Genomic DNA, 22,047 nt, shown 5'->3' with positions numbered 1-22,047 from the left:
ACTACTCATCTACCGACAATGTCATGATCACATTGGCTTACCTTAATTTCTCTGGTAGTTTAACTTCCAGGCTTAATCCACCAACCTATAGTACAGTTTCTAAGGCATCACATCGTAGTAAAATGAATTGGTCAGCAAGTCAAGGGAAGTTCAAAGGCCTTTCAGTTTGCTCAAAGGTACTAAAGACAAGCCATTACCAACTGTTTGATGTGCCCTCATAGCTACAACCACCACTGCTTTCAATATCACAGGCTCTGCTATTTAACGCAGAAATTCAGAACAAGCTCTCAAAAAGTAATATTAATCCAGAGTGCTATACCGGGGAAACAGTTCAACAATTCCATCGCATTAACCTGTACTCTTTGCTCATCAGAACAAAATAAAATACCAGATAATCAGATCATACTAATGTACTAGCTGAGGATCTAACCCAAATGAAACCAAAAGAAATGAAAAGAAGAAAACAGCATTTTTCAATCGAAGAGTTGTACGAAAAAGGAACTAAACATGCCAACTGTTACAAGGAACTTGATTTTATCACTCCTGATATAAAGCTACATCTGTAAACTAACAAGAAACAGAAAACGCTTTTAAGAAAAGGAAAAAAAGGAGATAAGAGTATATGTAAGACACAGTAAGGGGCTGCAGAATGGGAGTTGTGCAGGTCCGGGGGATCATCTGCAGATTACCCAACCTTTAGTTTATGCTAACATGACTCAACTCTTCCTAGATATGTTTTGCCCTTTTATTGCTGCAAGAGGGACATCTGTATTCCTTGATACTTTGAGCCTTTGCAGGTGTTATTTTCACGCACTTGCCATGATACCACCTTTCACATATATCACAGCCAATCCAGAACTCGTCTTCGTTGCCATTTGTTCCACAACTTCCTGCATAGAGTTTCTTCATGCTCTTCTTCCTTCCCTTCATCCTCATCATCACTCTCCTCATGTAGCCTTTGATTTGCTTTAGTTTGTTTTTCTCTCTGCAAGTAAGCACGTAACCAAAGTTTTATACGAATAGGGTGACCCACAAAGATCAATGATTTAATAGAATACCTTTGCGTTGTTCTTTGTTTTCTTTCCACTATCAACACTAGGCTTGTCTTTCAAAGGCTTCCTCCCTGTCACGACTTCAAAGACAGTGGGCAGATCATTTATCAGGGTAAACATACGACTCCTGTTTAGCAAAAGAACACCAGCAAAAGAAATGATAGAAGATATAGTTAGGCACGATCGGTTAAATTCATGAAAACAAAAGTAGATGGTTTGCACAGTAAATCATGAAGACTGCTGAGAATGCAAACTACTATAGCCAGAAAAATGAAACATCACATTATTTTGATCTAGTACAACCATCAAACATGGGCTATTACAGTAAATTTCTGATCGCGTATCTTTATTAATAGAGGACGAGCTTACTTAGGCTAATGCATTTCCAAAATTCTTAATCATCATTAATGATGTATTGGAGTAGAGGTCCATATAGACCAAATGAAAAGGTTCAGTGGAGGTTCTAGAACCATTTCGGATTAATTGGGGTGAGCAGCTTCTGCAGATTTCTCAGTTCTCTTTTTCCCGGTTGTGTTTAAACCAACTCGTGCCACCTCGACCAATCCACTAGACAGCACGTCCAGCCCACAAGCTATGTTGCTCAGACTTTTCAAAAATGCCAATGAGTGCATGTCGGATCCTTCAAAAGCAGTGCATCTTGAAAGATTCGGCACGGGTGTGGCAGCATTTTTGGAGTCAAAGTAACATAGCCCAAAAGTGAACGACCGGTAACGGTGAGAAGGTTGGTAAATGATGCACATAACATGACTAGCACTTGAGAAATGTGTAGATACTCAGATGCGATGAGACATGAAGTCTGAGGAAATCATTTTCCAATTCAAGTAACGGTGATCGAGAGGATAATATAAAAGTATTGACAAATCGAGAAGTTCACCTATAAAGTTATGACTTTTTAGAGTCGATTTCGACCCTACGAAAAATATAGGAATACTTGACAATTTACTCGCTCTTTTAATTTAAGGAAAGGTCTCAAGACTGGTTCAAGAAACTAGACAGAGGATCATGTCAACTAGAAAAAGAGAACGGAAGAGGTTATTAGTGGCCCTTGTGTAAGAATGGATACAAATATTTTAGAATCCTGCGATGTACTCACAAGTTCATCTCTGTGTAAGGGGGTGACAACGTCATTATCGCGAGCGTTACAGATGTATCGATTTGTTGTCATGTAAACTAGCACTAACTTAGTCAAGATGGACAACTCATATGCATCCCTAAAGCATGTTCATATGTGAATCCGAACACATGCACGAATTTCAATAGTTTAAACGAAGGTACCTAGATAAGTTATTTTTGGAGGATGACAACTTTAAATTTAACGATCTTCATATAGCCTACAATTTTACAAATGTTGGAAAAGAACTGTTTGGGAATTTTGATTCATATAATACAAATTACCAGGAAAGAATGTGTCTCCGTCAACGTCGAGGTCTTAAAATCAATAAAGAACAAGTTGTTAGAGAACTATCCACTAGAAAGTGCAGGGACAACCTATAAATTCTAGCTTCGCTAGAGTATTTCTAGCCATGAAGCATTGTATTAGAATTTGAAGATATCGCGATCCTTTCCTGAGTTTTGGCCACAAAGTACCTCTATGCCATTGGATAAATAAATTGCTAGTCCTTACCACTTATCACGAGGTGGGAGACCAAAAGCGACACTAGATGTGAACGGTAAATTTGTACCGAAATGAGCAGTGAAAGTACTATAGTAAATTAGTTGCAACTTGTCTGTGAAGTCTATTGGATGAAGATAAGAGGTCAAGTATAAAACGGAATAAAATGGAAAACAAATTAAGAGATCGGGAACCACTTTTGAGTTATCCTAATCTACTCATCCTCGGTGGACGCATTTTCGAGAATAAGCTACTTGAATTGTTTACATGTGAAACAACACAGTTAAGACAATGAAAGCTACATCCACTCTCGTGGGTGTATGAAATTGAGATGGTATATTATGACAAGTTACCACGTGCGCGCATTAAGTGCAAAGAGAAATAAAGGAACAAACGCTGAACCATCATAAGCTTCCCTCAACAGTGGTTTTCTCGGTTAAATAACAGTTATTACAAACCATAATATATTTCTCTACTTTCTCAAAATGGTAATCAAAGACAGCTATTAGACTCGATATGAGAATGTTGAAGCGTTCGAGCTATGTTGGTGTATATGCTCTTTATTTGTAACTATTGCACGATGGTAAGGGGCCGCCTGGTGCCCCATTTGGATGTGATTGATGATATGGAGTTGCCTTGTTGTATAGTATATGCTGGACTATATTATTTTGTTGGACGTTGTTGATTTGAGATACGTATTAAAATGGCATGAGTCCAGTTATAGGGGAGACTGCAGAAATTCGATACTCGTCCAGGGAAGGTGGAACAAGTGAAGTCTCTCTTTGTTTGGGGGAGGCTCGAGGGACTTGCTATGGGTAAGGTTCTCCCTATGTGATACACACAACCGTCAGCTGAAAAAGGTTCACATGTCTAATGTTTAGCTACCATTAAAGAAGATTTATGAGATGCTTCAAACATCCATCGCATCAAGGCGGCCCTATTCAAAAAGAGTTGTTCAAATCGACAATGTTGCTCGAACTCGGGTGTGGGTACCCGATATAGATGCGGATCTAGTGGTCAGACTCTTCATCACATAACTTTCAGGATATAGGGAAACGGATCCAAGTGTGAACACAGGTGCTAAGATACGACCAATAAATGATTATGATATATAAAGTATACAACAACAACATACCTGGAAAAACCATCAAAAATCTGGAGAATGATCCCTACAGTTATTTTTTGGTGTCTCTGGAAGGAGAGAAATAGCAAATGCTTTGATGGAATCTCAACTCCTATTAGTACTCTCAAGGCTAGATGTTTAGAGTGCTTATTTAGTTGGCATTTTCTTACCCGTGTAAACAGTGTGGATACTTTTTTGGATTTTGTTAGTTCCCTGTCTTTAGCTTAGCTTAGTACAATAGGCAGGATTCCTTTTGGCTATTTTACAGGTTTTTTGTCCAAGTTTACTTCCCGTTTTGATTGAAGCAGCTTCTTTTGCCCACCTGTAACCTTGCATCTTCTTGATGCTTTACTAATGACATTTGATTACTTCACCAAAAAAAAAAAAAAAAAAACATACCCAGTGTAATCCCACAAGTGGGGTCTGAGGAGGGTAGAGTGTAAACAAACCATACCCCTAACTTGGGAGGTAGGAGGCTGTTTCCGAAAGACCCGGCTCAAGAGAAAGCAGGACAAAAAAAAGTCAGACAAGAATTGATGAAGCAAAGGAGCCATGGCAAAATACTATAAATAAGCATTATGAAGATAGATATATAAAGTATACATTTGATTAATTATAGGTATTGAACTAAATTTAATAAAATTTAATCTTTATTAGCACTTAAAATTTAATTCATAAGGTATCTCGTGAAATAACAAAGCATTCTTATACTTTATATAACTATACATGTATGAATATGACGTAAACCTACAAAATCAAATCAAATACACAATCAATCTATCCTTCTCGGTCATAGATGTAGTCAAAGTACCCAAGATTAGTTGACCAAATCTGGTGTGGATCCCACCACACACCCACACCCATGTCGTGTTGACACAGGTGCGACAAGGATTTTGAAGAGTCTGCACAACATAGCAAATCGACCTACAAGAGGCATATGTAATTGTAAATGTAAAGGCAAAGAGTCCACACCCCTCTTGCCATGAGTTTGGTTTATTTACCATTCGAGCACAAATGCCTTTTAAGCGAGGGAGAATGTTACGCCCTGTAAATTTTCGTGAATATATTTCCTACACTCTATAATGCTCCCATGGCTCGATTTAATCATCTTTAGGTTTTGTGAAATTCATGTAAATATTATTACACATGTGTAAGTAAGTTGAAGCCATTGGAACAGACCATTGAGTTATTTTTTTAAGTAGTCTTTCGTAGTTTTCATGGGATACACACACACACACACACACACATATATATATATGTATGTAGACACACAAAACACACACTCACACACATATATATACATATGAGCTTTTCAAATTGAGATGTGATAAGAAGCTATATGATCAACTTTATGCGATGACTTTCAGGAATAAATATATGGTTTGAGGTCGTCAATTACCAATTTTTAAAAATGGTTGAACGGGATGGGATTTCGTGGCTTCTGGATAATGTTTTCTTAAAAGTTTTTTTTTTTTTTTTTTTTTGACAATAATGTTTTCTTAAAAGAATGTTTGAGAATGATACTTATTTGAAGACCTTCTTACATTATTAACAAGGAAGTTGAAAAGAATAAGTGAGCCATGTTGGTTGCTTGGTATTGTTTAAAGCAAAAACCTATTATGAGAAGATGCATACTTGATCAGATCATTGGTCAAAAAAAGAAAAGAAAAGAAAGAAGATTCCCGTAAATAAAACCAAGTCCCATAATGTGATAGCATAAGGGGCAGCTGAACAGGGGTCATAATTAGACCATCATAAAGGGTTTTTTGTTGAAACCAAGTTTTGCTTGGTGATTTCGTGAGAGAAAAAAAAACACAGCAGCAAAGGACTGCTCACTTGTATCTGTAGCAGCAAGGAACACCCAAATTTGAAGGCTTGAAATTTGACCCTAATTGCGTAAGACGACCAGCAACGAGCTGGCGCTGCCAAATGCAGAGATCATGACAAGTGCATATCATGAGCATTATTGTAATTATACTATTATGTACACACGGATCGTGATCATGCATATACGATTCATTTGTATTACTGTTTAATAAGACTTGCTCTAAGGGTATGATTGGGGATAGGTCGATGATCTTTCTAGGTCCTCGTGGCTCAATAAGTACTGCTCCTTGCAGATACTAGTACGGCTGGCACTACTTCAGATACTTGAGGACGTACAGACTGCTCTATCATACCTGTTGAGGTGAGCCGTCCACTTTGTCTGTGGAGGCTAGAGTTTCTATTTTATTTTCAGTTATGTTTTGGGGTTGTGCCCTTGAAACTTTTTATTCAATTACTATAAATGCTCCATGACTAGTCAAGGGACTATGATTTCTTGTCATTCTGATGTTGATACAATTCGGTTGCTATCATATGGATTAGTATACTTCATTAAATTACGTTTTCATGTGTAGAATGGAAACCGGTTTGCTTGGCGGGGTAGATGCTCGTTAAGTGTTGGTCACGGCAATTCCAAATTTGGGTCCTGACATGCTTTCTACATAGTGCCGGTCACGGCCTTTCCAAATTTGGGTCGTGACAGACTTTCTACATAAAAATTTGAGCGAAGGTTACTTTAGTTATTATTTGGAGAATTAAAAATCTCTGACATCTCCTTTTCGCAGAAACAAAAGAATCAACTCTTAACTTGGAGAATGCACAAGTTTAAACTTGCAAATACAGAACGAGCTTACTATGCAGGCACACAAACTGGAGGTCCAGCCTCGTTAAAAAGAAGGCTGAATAGCCTAATAGACATTGTATTAGCACCGATTGAGAAAACATTGCTCCTCCCCTCTACCATTCACATATCTTTCTCTAGCAACCACCACAATCGCAGACCTACCCACCCCCCACCCCCCAAACCGACTTCATCCATAAGTAATTGCAAAACAACCATATTTTTCTAAAACCACCATCTGGTATAAAATCCAGCGAGCAGATCATGAATCAAAAGCTAAAAATTAGTATTGGATTTTCTAAAATCAAAATATTGATTATGAAGGAAGTTAAATTAATTGGGTCTAGCGAAGATACCATTCTCATGACGGTTCACGGGAAGGGGAAGAAGAATGGGGAGAGGGGGAAAGAAAAAGAAATGGAGGAAGGAAAGAAGAGAAACTAGGAGAGGGCTATGGGAAGGGTGGGGAAAGGGAAGGAAGAAGAATGGGGAGAGGGGAATTTGTTTAAAAATAAACTTATAATATATTTTTTCTTATTCTCTTATGTTTTAGTATTTTTTTTCTCAATTTTAATATCTTTTAATCAAAATCAATACAAGCACTTGTTTTAAGAACGTGTAATCATGCACTTCATCGACTAAGCAAAAGAAATGCCACGTAAGGTCAGTCAACCTTCAAAGGGGTTTAAAATACAAGTTTTGAACAGGTCCAGGTGTTTGGATGAAACCCCATGGAGTTGAGGGCCGGGATAACAAATTTGTGCAAGTACATGTGCCTATTAGGCTATACGGCCTAACAAGAAAGTTAGAATGCTGGTTCAGCAGAAAATTCTTATCTCCCTCAATAGATGGCACATCTACTATTGGCCGTTAAAGAGAGATGTCCAGTATTGGGGCTTCATTACCCTTTTTAGATAGACATTTTAAAACCCCGATGTATTGTTTTCCCTCTTCTCTTATAAATAAAGATTAAAAAGGGTAGCACGGTGCACAAAGCATACCTAGTTAGCAGATTACGGGAAGGGCCGCACCCCAAGGGGTGTAATATAGACAGTCTACCCTAATGCAAGCATTAGTAACTGCTTCCACAGCTCGAACCCGTGACCTATAGGTCACACGGAGACAATTTTGCTGTTGCTTCAAAGCTCCCCTTTGAAATAAAGATTTTGTTCAATTTTTAGCACCAAAAAAGTGGTGTTTGTACCAAAGGCTGGTACTGTTAGTCCTTTTTAACTACGAAGCCGGTGAAGTTCATGAAATATTCAACATAATCTATATTGGTCTCCGTATACCAAGAGACCAAAAATTTTAGACATCTACATTTTTCGCTATGAGCAGGTCCATATTTTCCAACAAAGCTCCTGTATTTATGCTCCTCCATCCAAAATCTTCCATAGAATCAATACAAGGGGCATGATCAACCAACCTTTCACAGACTCAATTCTCTGCCCATTCTAGCATTCCCGAACACCTTCCACGGTATTTTGGCATAGTGCACTGCACCAGAAAAGATTCAAATAGTATACTCCAGATACACCAACTAAAACTGCAATAAAAACTGTGTTTTTGTCTCATCTAAGTTGCACGAACTCGCCAGTTTAGGTGCTGTTCCGTCTTGACACGGGTTGGGTGCGGGTGCGGGAACGGCAAACGTCCGGGATACGGTCAACTAACTCCGGATACTTTGACCGGAGTCCGTCGACAAATTTGGGAGGAAAATTTGTGATTTTGATTTCTCAAAATTAAAAATAAAACAGATTTAAGATAAGTAAAATGACATACCTTCAATATTATAGTATTTTTATCTCATTTTTGCTGCTTCATGTTTCATATAAACCAAGAAAATACAAGGTTGTGTTGGGTGCGGATGGCACAGAGAAGCAGTGATATAGATGGAGGGTTTGTTTCCGGCCTTGAATGGCTTTCTCTTTCTATCTTGAGCAAAGAACGAAGAGACCGTGAAAGAGACGACCTAGAGGCTAACTTTGCTCTGTGAAAGCTTGAAAAGGAAGTTTGGAGAATTTGAAGAAGACCACTTAAAAGTTACAGGCTTATAGCTGGAGGAGACGTGTAGAAGCTAGAATTACGACTCTTAAAGTCTTAATTGTATTAACATACAAAATTGACCCCTTTATTCTCCATATATGCTATTTTTATCCCCTTTATTTTCCATTATATGCTACTTGTGACACAAAATTGAAAGGCACCTAATTATGCTATTTATAAATGTTTCTTTCTCATATATTATAACTGGATACGCACCCCCCAAATCCCCGCACCCGTATCCATAACTGGATACGCACCCCCGAATCTTAAAATTTAAATTTTGCCAAATCCGACACTCGGATCCGTACCCGTATCAGATACCCGCACCCGAGTCCGTGTAACTTAGACTCCAAGTATCGCACATGTAACATTTATTACACAAATTGAACTCCTTTCCTACAGATTTCTTAAGTGAAATATGCCTTGCAAGTTGTTATAAAAGCAAAACAACTCACTTTTTGGGGGAGCTTTACTTCCCCAAATTAGTGTCCAAGGCCACTATATCCCTGTCACTTATAATTTAGGATATTATAGCATGAAATAACTAAGAACTTGACATCCTCCTTACTTCCTAATCAATTCATTTATAAATCTAATTAGGAAACTACCAAAGTGGTCTCATTGAATAAACTGAAATAAAATGACTTGCTAGCTACAGTTTATCCTCGACACGACCTACTTTCCCAAACGATCCTCTATGCTGAACTAGAAGAGAAAGGTGGGGATAGGAAATTGTTCAGGCTAGCCAGGGTGCGGGAGAGAAGGGCGCGCGATGTGGATCAAGTGAAGTGCATTAAAGATGAGCATGGAAAAGTATTGGTAGAGGAGACTCTCATTAAACAGAGATGGCAGTCATATTTTCACAAACTCTTGAATGAAGAAGGGGAGAGAGACATCGTGTTGGGAGATTTGGAGCATACAGGGAGGCGTCACGATTTTGGGTATTGCAGGAGTATTAAGGTCGAGGAGGTTAAGGGTGCTGTCCGTAGGATGCGCAGGGGAAGAGCGACCGGACCTGACGAGATCCCTGGGGAATTTTGGAAAAGCGCGAGCTCGGCAGGTTTGGAGTGGCTGACTAGGTTGTTTAATGTCATCTTTAAGACGGCAACGATGCCCGAAGAATGGAGGTCGAGCGTAATGATCCCTCTATACAAAAACAAGGGGGATGTCCAGAGTTGCGAAAACTATAGAGGTATCAAGCTACTAAGCCATACTATGAAAGTGTGGGAAAGAGTGGTGGAGATGAGGGTGAGGAGAGGCGTGTCTATTTCAGAGAACCAGTTCGGATTTATGCCGGGACGCTCAACTACAGAAGCCATTCATCTTGTGAGGAGACTGGTGGAGCAGTACAGGGAGAGGAAGAGGGACTTGCATATGGTATTCATCGACCTAGAAAAGGCTTACGATAAAGTTCCAAGAGAAATCCTATGGAGATGTTTGGAGGCTAAAGGTGTACCTGTAGCATACATTAGGGTGATCAAGGACATGTATGAGGAAGCCAAAACTAGAGTAAGGACAGTAGGAAGGGACTCAGAGCACTTTCCAGTTGTGATGGGGTTGCATCAAGGATCAGCTCTTAGTCCGTTTTTATTTGCCTTGGTGATGGATAGATTGACGTGACAAATTCAAGGTGAGGTGCCATGGTGTATGCTTTTCGCGGACGACATAGTCCTGATCGATGAGACTCGTAGCGGAGTTAACGCTAAGCTGGAGGATTGGAGACATACCTTGGAGTCTAAAGGATTTAAGCTGAGTAGGACCAAGACAGAGTACTTAGAGTGTAAGTTCAGTGAGACACCCCAGGAGGTTGGCGTGGAAGTTAGGCTTGGTGCTCAGGCCATCCAAAAGAAAAGTAGTTTCAAGTACCTTGGGTCTATCATGCAAGGCAGCGGGGAGATTGACGATGATGTCACACATCGTATTGGGGTAGGGTGGATGAAATGGAGGCTAGCTTCAGGAGTGCTATGTGACAAGAAGGTGCCACCACAACTGAAGGGCAAGTTCTACAGAGTGGTGGTTAGACCGGCTATGTTGTATGGGGCGGAGTGTTGGCCAGTTAAGATCTCTCACGTTCAAAAGATGAAAGTTGCCGAGATGAGAATGTTGAGATGGATGTGTGGGCACACTAGGAGCGACAGGATTAGAAATGAGGCTATTTGGGATAAGGTGGGAGTGGCCTCGGTGGAAGACAAGATGCGGGAAATGCGACTGAGATGGTTTGGGCATGTGAAGAGGAGAGACATAGATGCCCCAGTGCGGAGGTGTGAGAGGTTAGCCATGGATGGTTTCAGAAGAGGTAGGGGTAGGCCAAAGAAATATTGGGGAGAGGTGATTAGACAGGACATGACGCAGTTACAGCTTACCGAGGACATGACCTTAGATAGGAAGGTGTGGAGGACCCACATTAGGGTAGAAGGCTAGTATATAAGTCTCGTTATCTTTCCTTATTAGTAGGCGCATTAGCGCATTATAATTTCTTGTGCTTTGATTTATGTTATTATTTGCTACTTTCTGTACTTTGATTACTCTATTTTATCTGTGCCGCTTTCGTGATTTGCATTTCCATATCGCTTTGAATTCCTTGATTATCCTGTTTTACTGTGTCGCTTGCATTATTTCATTGCAATATCGTTTTAAATCTTTTAACCTTATCTGACCCCCTTTTTATGCTTCTATTGAGCCGAGGGTCTCTCGGAAACAGCCATCCTACCTTGGTAGGAGTAAGGTCTGCGTACATTATACCCTCCCCAGACCCCAAGATGTGGGATTTCACTGGGCTGTTGTTGTTGTTGTTGTAACCATTGCACTGAGTTGTCTCATCCATGCTTAGTCAAATATCGCACATTTAGCATACGCCTTTCTGCACTGTCGACAAACTTACTGAGCAAATTTTCATGGTCCAACTAGTGCTGAGGTTTGTTACTCAAAGCTTTCTAGCATTCTGAAGAATTGACTTATATTTTTTACCTCCCAATCTTAAAAATTCCTCGTCAACTTTTTATCCCAGCCATCTCCATGTTAGCAGTCATTGGTCTCCCAATAGTTTACAGTAGTAGTTATTTGCAGTTTCTTTGTAGTAGTTATTTGCAGTTTCTCATTCCAGTAATGTTAGGAAAACATGTCCTGGTTTCTAGGGGTAGTTACCTTATCAGTATTGTATTTAAACTCTATATTTATGCCATGAAATATATGCAGAAAATTATTCCAGCTTTTGAGTACTTCAACTCAAGAGATTGCAGGTCTCTCTTAACGAACCAGCACCATAGGTCAGAAAAAGAAACCATCTTCTCCTAATTCTCTCTACGTTAACTCTAATTTTGTCTTACATCATCCCATTACTCGATCCATAACAGGGGACCATAACAACTTGGTATCAAAGACGGGAGATATGGGAGATCAAATTCAACACCAACTGGCAGAATTGGTGAACTTGTTCCAGAGAGAACGTGCAGCCAATTTAGCCAGACAACAAGCCATAAATGCCCGATTGGATGCACTTGTTAGAATATGAATAGGAATAGGATTTGTGTATAGTATCCTACGTGGAAAAGGATTGGGATATAGTGCCTATAAATAGGAATTGATGTAATGTTGTAGATACACAATTCAATAATATATTTTCCATAATTTCTCACATGGTATCAGAGCTTTAATGAAAAAATAATTGTTGTGCAAATTTCCAGCAATTTCCGCGAAAGAAAAAAGTCATTGTGCAAATTTTCAGGTGACAACATAGCTGCCCACGTCAAAATTACTTTCCAGTAGTGTTGCGCAAATTCCAACACAACCACAAGGAAGGTCAGTCCCTTCCGACCAAAACCCTATCAGCGGCTCCGGTAAACACCCATTCACGCGCCGCCACGCGCTGATCAAAGTGTTAGCTCAGGCTAGTGCGTCAGATCCGCGTGCTGGCACGTGAGGCTCTTTCCAGTCACTTCTCCGGCGAATTATTTTTTCCAGTAAGGTCGTGCCATCATTCCGATCCTACCCATATAAATTTTTTCCTAATTTCAAACACTTTCGGGTGGTCAGATCTAATTTCCCGGCAACAGATCGATTTTCCGGCGAAGCTGCAGCCCTGTTTCAGCTTCTGGAATCGTGTTTTCATCACCCCAGTGAGTCTCTTTTTAAGGCGGAAGTTTGGTGTTTTCTTTTTGGTCAAATTTTCTTGACGTTTGAGCCATGTCTTTGATGTTTTTAATTCCAAAAATATGGGAGTTGGAAATTCAAGTCCTATGATTACTTCAAAACCCTTTATGAGGAGATCTCGAAACCGAACATCATAATCTATGAAGAATCGATAAGGAGGAGGTCAGTTTGGAAGATCTCGACCTAAGTGCAATTATTGTAATAGGCTTGGACACACTCGTGAAGTATGCAGATCTCGACCTAAGTGTAGTTATTGTAATAGGCTTGTGCACACTCGTGAAGTATGCTATGTTTTGCATGGTCGACCACCTGAGAATGCTCATATTGCTCAGGCTGACACTACGGGTAATAAGCGAGTTTATTTATCTGATGAGGAATATATCGAGTTCCTTTAGTATCAAGCAAGGAAGCAGACATCTCCACAAGTAGCCTCAGCCGCACAGTCTAATACCCTTGGATCATGGGTTGTAGCCTCCGGCGCTTCTGATCATATCTCTGGTGATAAATCACTTTTGTCGAATATCGATTATTCGCCGTCTCTTCCTGCTATTACTTTAGCCAATGGGATCCAAAAAAAAAAAGCAAAAGGAGTTGAACAAGCTAATCACATATCCTCTCGTCACTCTAAATTTTGTTCTTTATGTCCCTGGTTGTCCTTTTAATCTTGCATCGGTCAGTCGTTTGACTCGTGCCTTAAATTGTGCCATAATACTTCTTGATGATTCTTTTATTATGCAAGACCGCAGTACGGGACAGACGATTGGCGTAAGATATGAATCACAAGGCCTCTACTACCTTACCTCCACTCCTAATTCCTCCATAGCAGGTCTAGGTCTAGTTACAGATCCTCCGGACTTAATTCACAAACGATTAGGACATCCGAGTTTGTTCAAGCTACAAAAGATGGTGCCTAGTTTGTCTAGTCTGTCCAAATTAGATTGTGAGCCATGTCAACTTGGAAACATACTCGCCCTACCTTTCCACATAGCGTTGAGAGTCGTGGAGAGCCTATTTTTTCCTTAGTCCATTCTGATATTTGGGGTCCTAGTAGAGTCAGTTCAACCTTAGGATTTCGTTATTTTGTTAGTTTCATTGATGATTATTCAAGATGTACATGGATTTTCTTAATGAAAGATCGTTCTGAGTTGTTTTCTATATTCTAGAGTTTTTGTGCTGAAATACAAAATCAATTTGGTGTCTCTATTCGTACATTTCGTAGTGATACAACAACAACAACAACCCAGTGAAATCCCACAACGTGGGGTCTGGGGAGGGTAGAGTGTACGCAGACCTTACTCCTACCAAGGTAGGATGGCTGTTTCCGAGAGACCCTCGACTCAATAAAAACATAAAAAGAGGTCAGATACGGCTAAGAGATTCAAAGCGATATGGAAATGAAGTAACGCAAGCGACACAGATAACATAGAATAATCAAAGCACAGGAAATAACAGATAATAGCATAATAGCATAAATTAGAGCACAAGAAATTATACTACGATAATGCGACTATTAATAAGGCAGGGTAATGAGACTATCTACTAGCCTTCTACCCTAATATGGGTCCTCCAAACCCTCCTATCTAAGGTCATGTCCTCGGTAAGCTGTAACTGCGCCATGTCGTGTCTAATTACCTCTCCCCAATACTTCTTTGGCCTACCCCTACCTCGTCTGAAACCATCCATGGCCAACCTCTCACACCTCCGCACTGGGGCATCCGTGTCTCTCCTCTTCACATGCCCAAACCATCTCAATCTCGCTTCTCGCATCTTGTCTTCCACCGAGGCCACTCCCACCTTGTCCCGAATATCCTCATTCCTAATCCTGTCACTCCTGGTGTGGCCACACATCCATCTCAACATTCTCATCTCAGCAACTTTCATCTTTTGAACGTGAGAAACCTTAACTGGCCAACACTCCGCCCCATACAACGTAGTGATAATGCCTTAAAATATTTTTCCTCCCAGTTTTAGCAATTTATAACTCACCAAGGAATTATTCGTCAGACATCTTGTCCATACACTCCTCAGCAGAATGGGGGGTAGCAGATAGGAAGAATAGGCACCTCATTGTGACTGCTCTCACTCTTCTCATTCAGTCTCATGTTCCACTGCATTTTTTGGGGCGATACAGTTCTCACATCTTGCTATTTAATTAATCGGATGCCCTCATCTTCCATTAAGAATCAAATTCCTTATTCAATAGTGTTTCCTCAGTCACCTCTATACTCTTTTCCCCCTCGTGTCTTTGGGAACACATGTCTTGTTCATAACTTAACCCCCGGGAAAGATAAATTAGCCCCTCGTGCCCTCAAATGTGTCTTTCTTGGTTATTCTCGGGTTCAAAAAGGGTATCATTGCTACTCACCCGATCTTCGTCGGTACAAATATGTCAGCTGATGTCACATTCTTTGAGTCTCGACCTTACTTTACATTTTCTACTGATCATTCTGACATATCTGAGGTCTTACCTATACCGACTTTTGAGGAACCTACTGTTACTTTTACATCTCCATCCACAGCGCCACCAGTCTTACCCATGCCAATTTTTGAAGAATCTACAGTTACTTCTACGTCTCCACCCACAGTGCCACCACTCCTGACTTATCATCGTCGTACACGTCCAGCATCAGGCCCAGAAGATTCATGTCCTGCACTGGACCCTGCCCCTATTGCGGACTTGTCTCCTTCTAATCAACCGATTGCACTTCGAAAAGGTATACAGTCCACTCGTAATGCTAACCCCCATTATACCCTTTTAAGTTATCATCGTCTATCTTCATCCCATTATGTCTTTATATCATCATTGTCCTCTGTCTCCGTCCCTAAGTCCAAGTGAAGCACTTTCTCATCCAGGATGGCGACAAGCTATGATTGACGAGATGTCTATTTTAGATACGAGTGGGACTTGGGAGCTTGTTCCTCTATCTTCATGTAAATCTACTATTGGTTGTCATTGGGTTTATGCTGTCAAAGTTGGTCCGGATGGCCAAGTTGATCGGCTTAAGGCTCATCTTGTTGCAAAGGGGTATACACAGATATTTGGACTTGATTATAGCGACACTCTCTCTCCCGTGGCTAAATAGCATATGTCCGTCTTTTTCTATCCATGGTTGTTGTCCGTCATTGGCCTCTTTATCAGTTGGACATTAAGAATGCTTTTCTCCACGGTGATCTTGAGAAGGAAGTTTATATGGAGCAACCACCTGGTTTTGTTGCTCAGGGGAGTCTAATCTGGTGTGTCGATTGCGCCGGTCACTTTATGGTCTGAAACAGTCTCCTCGAGCCTGGTTTGGTAAATTCAGCACAGTAATTCAGGAGTTTGGCATGACTCACAGTGAAGCAGATCACTCTGTGTTTTATCGACATTCCGCTTCAGATCTGTGTAATTATTTGGTGGTTTATGTTAATGATATCGTTATAACTGGCAATGATCAAGATGGTATCACTAATTTAAAGCAACATCTCTTTCAGCATTTCCGGACTAAAGATCTCGGTAGACTGAAGTATTTTCTTGGTATTGAAGTTTCCCAATCCAAGTCAGGTATTGTTATTTCGCAACGCAAGTATGCCTTAGACATTCTTGAGGAGACGGGGATGATGGGATGTAGACCCACAAACACTCTTATGGATCCGAATGCTAAACTCCTTCAGGACAGAGGGAGTCACTCAGTGATCCTGGAGATATAGGTGTCTAGTTGGTAAGTTGAATTATCTCACAGCGATGACATTTCTTTTCCTGTGAGTGTTGTAAGTCGGTTTATGGATTCTCCTTGTGATAGTCATTGGGATGCATATATCCGCATTCTACGATATATAAAGTCGGCTCCTGGCAAAGGACTACTTTTCGAGGATCGAGGCCATGAGCAGATCGTTGGTTATACAGACATTGATTGGGCAGGATCACCTTCTGATAGACGCTCTATATCTAGATATTGTGTTTTAGTAGGATGTAATTTGGTATCCTGGAAGAGTAAGAAACAGAGCGTGGTTTCTCGATCTAGTGCAGAATCAGAATATCAAGCAATGGTCGTTGCAACTTGTGAGCTAGTTTGGATTAAACAGTTATTCAGAGAACTAAAATTTGGAGAAATCAGTCACATGGAACTTGTGTGTGATAACAAAGGGGCCCTTCATATCACATCACATCCGATATTTCATGAGAAGACTAAGCACATTAAGATTGACTGTCACTTTGTCAGAGAAAAGATACTCTCCAGAGATATTGTTACCAAATTTATGAAGTCAATTGATCAGTTTGCAGATATTTTCACCAAGTCCCTGGTCCTCGTATTAGTTACATCTGTAACAAGCTCGGTACATATGACTTGTATGCACCAGCTTGAGGGAGGGGGGGGGGGGGGTGTTAGAATATGAATAGGAAAGGGTTTGTATATAGTATCCTACATGGAAAAGGATTGGGATATAGTGCCTATAAATAGTAATTAATGCAAAGGATTTAGCAAATTCAAAGGCTCATTCTGAATTAACTGAAAATACCAATCAGAACTGAGGTTGGAAAGGTAAAGCAGTTGTTGCAGGTTCAGGCTCAGAAACTAGCGGAAATTCCTTCATTCCTAAGTATACAAAGTTGGATTTTCCATGATTTGGCGGCCACGAGGACCCCTTGGGATGGCTGAACAGGTGCGAGCATTTCTCTGATTTGGGACATCAGCAAACACCAGAAGAAAAAAAAACATTGGCCTTGCTTCTTTTCATTTGGAAGGAATTGCACAACTCTAGTTTCTTCAACTAGAGAAAGATATGCCTCAATGCTCTTTGCATGAGTTCAAACGTCAATGCAACCTTCGTTTTGGACCACCAATTAGAAGTCAAAAGTTGGGGGAATTGGCTAAGTTACACCAAATTGGATCTGTGGCAGATTACCAAGAAAAGTTTGAGCAATTGGTTCCGCGGGCTGGTACCCTTACACAAAGTGCAGAAAATTGAACTTTACATTAGTGGTCTTGCTGATTACATAGCAATTGAGGTAGAGTTGCATAATCCTCCAAATTTGACTACGGTGATAAGTATTTCCCGACTTTATGAACCCAAGGAACAACCCTTTTGTTTGCAATTGTTAGATGCCTGTAGACCAAAGACGGATTTCTCACCTCAACAACCCGCCAGATTTGTGAAGAAATTGACCAGAGATGGATAAAAGACGGCTTAAGGGACTCTGTTTCAACCATGACGAACTATTCACTCGAGCCCATCAGTGCAACAAATTATTCTAGATTGATTTCATTGAAGATGAGGAAGAACTTGCTGAAAAAGAGGGAAATACTAGTACTTTCCACACTTAGTGCTTGATGACAAGCGCGATTCGAAGGAGGGGAGTAACGTTAGCAGTCCTTGGTCTCCCAATAGTTTACAGTAGTAGTTATTTCCAGTAGTTAATCATTGTAGTAGTTATTTGCAGTTTCTCATTCCAGTGATGTTAGGAAAACATGTCCTAGTTTCTAGGGGTAGTTATCTTATCAGTATTTTATTTAAACTCTATGTTTATGCCATGAAATATATGCAGAAAATTATTCCAGTTTTTGAGTACTTCAACTCAAGAGATTGCAGGTTCTCTCTAAACGAACCAGCACCATAGGTCGGAAAAAGAAACCCTCTTCTCCAAATTCTCTCTACGTTAACTCTTATTTTGTCTTACATTGTTCCATTACGCTATCCATAACAGGGGACCGTAACACTCCACTTGTATAACAGCTATTTTAGCCTCCTAATTAACTGCAAGGTAGTACAGATCTAGAAATGCATCTTTCCACAGGAAGCTTCTTTCCAGAAATCGATCAGAAACTTATCTTTTACCGTCAGTCACCTTCAGTTTCAACAACTTGTGGTATAGTACTCATCCGAGAAACTTCCGATATGCTTCTTAATGCCAACACATGTAAATATGTGATGGAAGAGGACACTATAATCATCCATATCGTATTTTCCTCTACTAACTTGTCCATAGGTCCATCTGTTGCTCAGAACTTAATCATTTAGCCATACAATAAACTTTTATTCTGGACCCTCAAGTTTTTTATCCCTAGCCCTTCATTTGCTTTGTCAATCATTGTACGTGTAACAACCAGATCTTTAATTTTGCGTTTAAACGCTTAATTTCATGTTTGGGAGCTTGTACAAATCATATTTACTGTTTGGAACTTGGTTGAGGGTTCAGGTTAGGACCTGGGGGGTTTAGGTGAGTTTTGGGCAAGGATTTCCATTTCAGTTATTGCTGAATTTATTTTTTTCTGCTGGTGCGTCATTTCCATTGCTCGCTTTTGCGACCCAATTGCCGCTTTTGCAAAGGGTCAGGGCCTGGGGGACTTCCCCAATTGCGACAGATTGGGTGCTTTTGCGGTTCCGCTTTTGCGATCTGGGTGTCGCAATTGCAACTGAACTGTAGTATAAAAGCTGGTAGTTTCGGGAAATTTGGTTATTTCGACACTTTTGACTATTGGGGTCTCAGTTCAAAGGATAAGTTTCATTAAAAACTGTTGGGTAAGTTATTTCAACTCGTATTTGATTAATTACAATGATTATGTACTTAATTTTACGCCTAAATCATGCATTCAAAGTAGAAATTTGGGGGTTTTGGACCTAAGCCTAGGAGCGTAATTTGAGGATTTGATTATCGGAATTAAGTTTTGATTATAAATTTGAACTCGGGGGATTATGGGTAAAGTGGCATCGTAATAAAGTTGGGAGTTAGACCTCGGGGCTCGGGTTTGACTTTATGGTTTGACCTCCGAACTTCAATTCTTTGTGCAACTGTTTCACCCAAACTAGTCCGCAAGTTGCCAACAATCATTGCCCGTCATTATGTATTTGCAATAGACCGAGCAACCACAGTCTATTTCTTACATTTACAAAACACTAAGTTAACTCCAACAAGAATATAATATCCAGAAATGGATCTATCAGAAAGTGATCTTGCTTAATCCGTCTCTATATATCCAAAAATTTCTCATAACCTCGATCCTCGAAGAGTAATCCTTTGACTAGAGCTGATTTGATGTATCAGAGAATATGAATACATCCCAATAGCCATCACACGGGGAGTCTATAAAATAAATTGACTTACGACCTCAGTGGATAGGCAATGTAAGACCAAGTCACTGTGAGGTAATTCAATTTACCAACCAACTGCTTATATCTTCTAGGTCATTAAAGGGCTCCCCTAACCTAAGAGGAGGTAAGTATTCGTATCCCTGGGAGTATCAATGAGTCTACAATCTGCCATTTTTGTCTTCTCCAGAACATCTAAAGCATACTTACGCTTCCTAATTTGGACTGAGAGACTCGATGCCTATAAAACACTTCAATCTGCCTAGGTCATTAGTTTGGGAGTGCTTAAAGAGATTCTACTTCAACTTAGTTATACCATCCTGATCATGTTGATTGCCCGTGATAACTATATCACCAACCTAAACTATCAAATACACAAATTTGGTGCAGAATGTCGATAGAATAGATACTGATCAAACTCTTGAATAATCATGCTGAACTTACCAAATCATGCTCGATGATACTGTTTCAAACCATACAGAGCAAATGCAGCAAGCACACAAGACAACAAGACTTCTCTTGAGCAACAACAATAGGTGATTGCTCCATAAAAACTTCATCCTTAAGATCACTGTGGAGAAAAGTTATTGATGTCCAATTGATAAGAGTTCAATGGCGAACAGAGCCATGGATTAAAAAAAAAAGTTCTTGGAGTATAACCTTTGGGAACTACGTGCCTTAAGTTGATCAATTTTTATAATCCGAGCCAAGTTTAATTGCATAAATCCACCGTTAACCAATAGTAGATTTACTTGGAGGTAAGGAACAAGTTCCCAAGTACCACTAGAGTAGGGTTGGTAATTGGTTGGTTCTGTTCGATTTTATATGTTATCGGTTTGGCTATCGGTTATCAGTTTGTAAACATGCTAAACCGTTAACCGAACCGATAAAGATATTTGTTATCAATTATCCGTTAATCGGTTAGCGGTTCTTAACGGCTCGGTTACACATTTAACCAACAAGAAAATGTCTTTTTAGGGGCCAACAGTCAACCAGCTCCCCTATATATTTTTATCTTTCCTTCTTGCTTTCATTTAGTAACATACAGTGGTTGAGCTACGATTTTGAGTTTATGGATTCCGGATTCTATAAAAAAACATTTTACTAGGTTCTTAATTAATCATTTATACATATTAATCGAAGGATTTCTACTACGACTACTAGAATCGAAAAAGGCAGCCTAGTGCACTAAGTTCCCGCTATGCGTGGGTCCAAAGAAGGGCTAGACCACAAGGGCTCTGTTGTACGCACATTTCTGCAAGAGGCTATTTCCAAGGCTCGAATCCGGCAGCAACTTTAGCAGTAACGCCAAGGCTCCCCTTCAACTACTAGAATTGAATCAGACCAAAAAAAAAATGTGGGGTTGTTTCGATGATACCTTTCGTTTCTGTTAAGGCGAGCACCAAAGTAGAAAGCGACAGAGAGGAGCCAAGAATCAGTGTGCATAGCAACCAAAGACAACCAATCTCTTCGCTCCATCCCATCCCTTGCAAAATTGATACCTAAAACCGGTTCGGGTAACTCAGGGGGAACTTCCTCAGCAGGGACAGCAACTTCCCAAGAGTCATTTGGATGTCCATACAAACACAAATTGTCTCTCTCTGGGTCGCACTGTGAGTAAAAATCCTCCACATCTGAGACAGAATCAATCAATTAAATTTATAAAAAAAAAAATGATTAGTAGAAGGAAAGAGGTACCGATATACCGTTAGTGAGGGCACGGAGGACGGCAGAGTGACGGGCGGAGAAGTCTTTGAAGATCTCTTCAACGGTGCGAGGGCTATGCGAGTTGGAAGCAGCCATGCCTTCCCTTGCGCTTGGTCAATTACAAGTCACAACTATTTCTATTTCGTATAACGAGACTGCCAGAAATGAGTTGTACTATTAACTGATTCAGACTGCCCGAATCTTAGAGGCCGTTTGGATCAGCTTATAAGCCATTTTCAGTTTCTTTGAGTGTTTGGCTGGTCAGCTTAAAGTCATTTTATGCTTAAAATAAGCTCAAAAAAATAATTGAGCTCATTTGACTTAGCTTATCTAAAACAGCTTTTCAGCTTATAAGCCGGAAAAAAAAAGTTAGATTACCCCAAATTATTATTTTTAACTTATAAGCTGTTTGCAGCTTATATGCATAAGTCCATCCAAACAGGCTCTTAGATGATTCCATACTTTGACTCACAAACAAATTAAATTTTGTAAAGGTAGATTTAGTACTCCTTAGTATGGTCTCAATTGACAACTAGATACCCCAACTATTGGAAATGTACATCTAGATACTAATATAATTTAGTTTAAATTGATCCGGTAAATACAC

At 40.0% G+C, this 22,047-nt stretch overlaps 1 pseudogene; it reads right to left on the bottom strand.

Moving 5' to 3' along the window:
* Positions 1-450: 450 nt before the first annotated feature.
* Positions 451-21,650, bottom strand: LOC132608999 (PHD finger protein ALFIN-LIKE 2-like; annotated as a pseudogene).
* Positions 21,651-22,047: the final 397 nt, after the last annotated feature.

The sequence above is a fragment of the Lycium barbarum genome, chromosome 9, assembly GCF_019175385.1.
Source record: "Lycium barbarum isolate Lr01 chromosome 9, ASM1917538v2, whole genome shotgun sequence".
NCBI classification, from domain to species: Eukaryota; Viridiplantae; Streptophyta; class Magnoliopsida; order Solanales; family Solanaceae; genus Lycium; species Lycium barbarum.
Note: the sequence above shows the minus strand (reverse complement) of the source record. Positions and strands in the feature narration are given on the sequence as shown.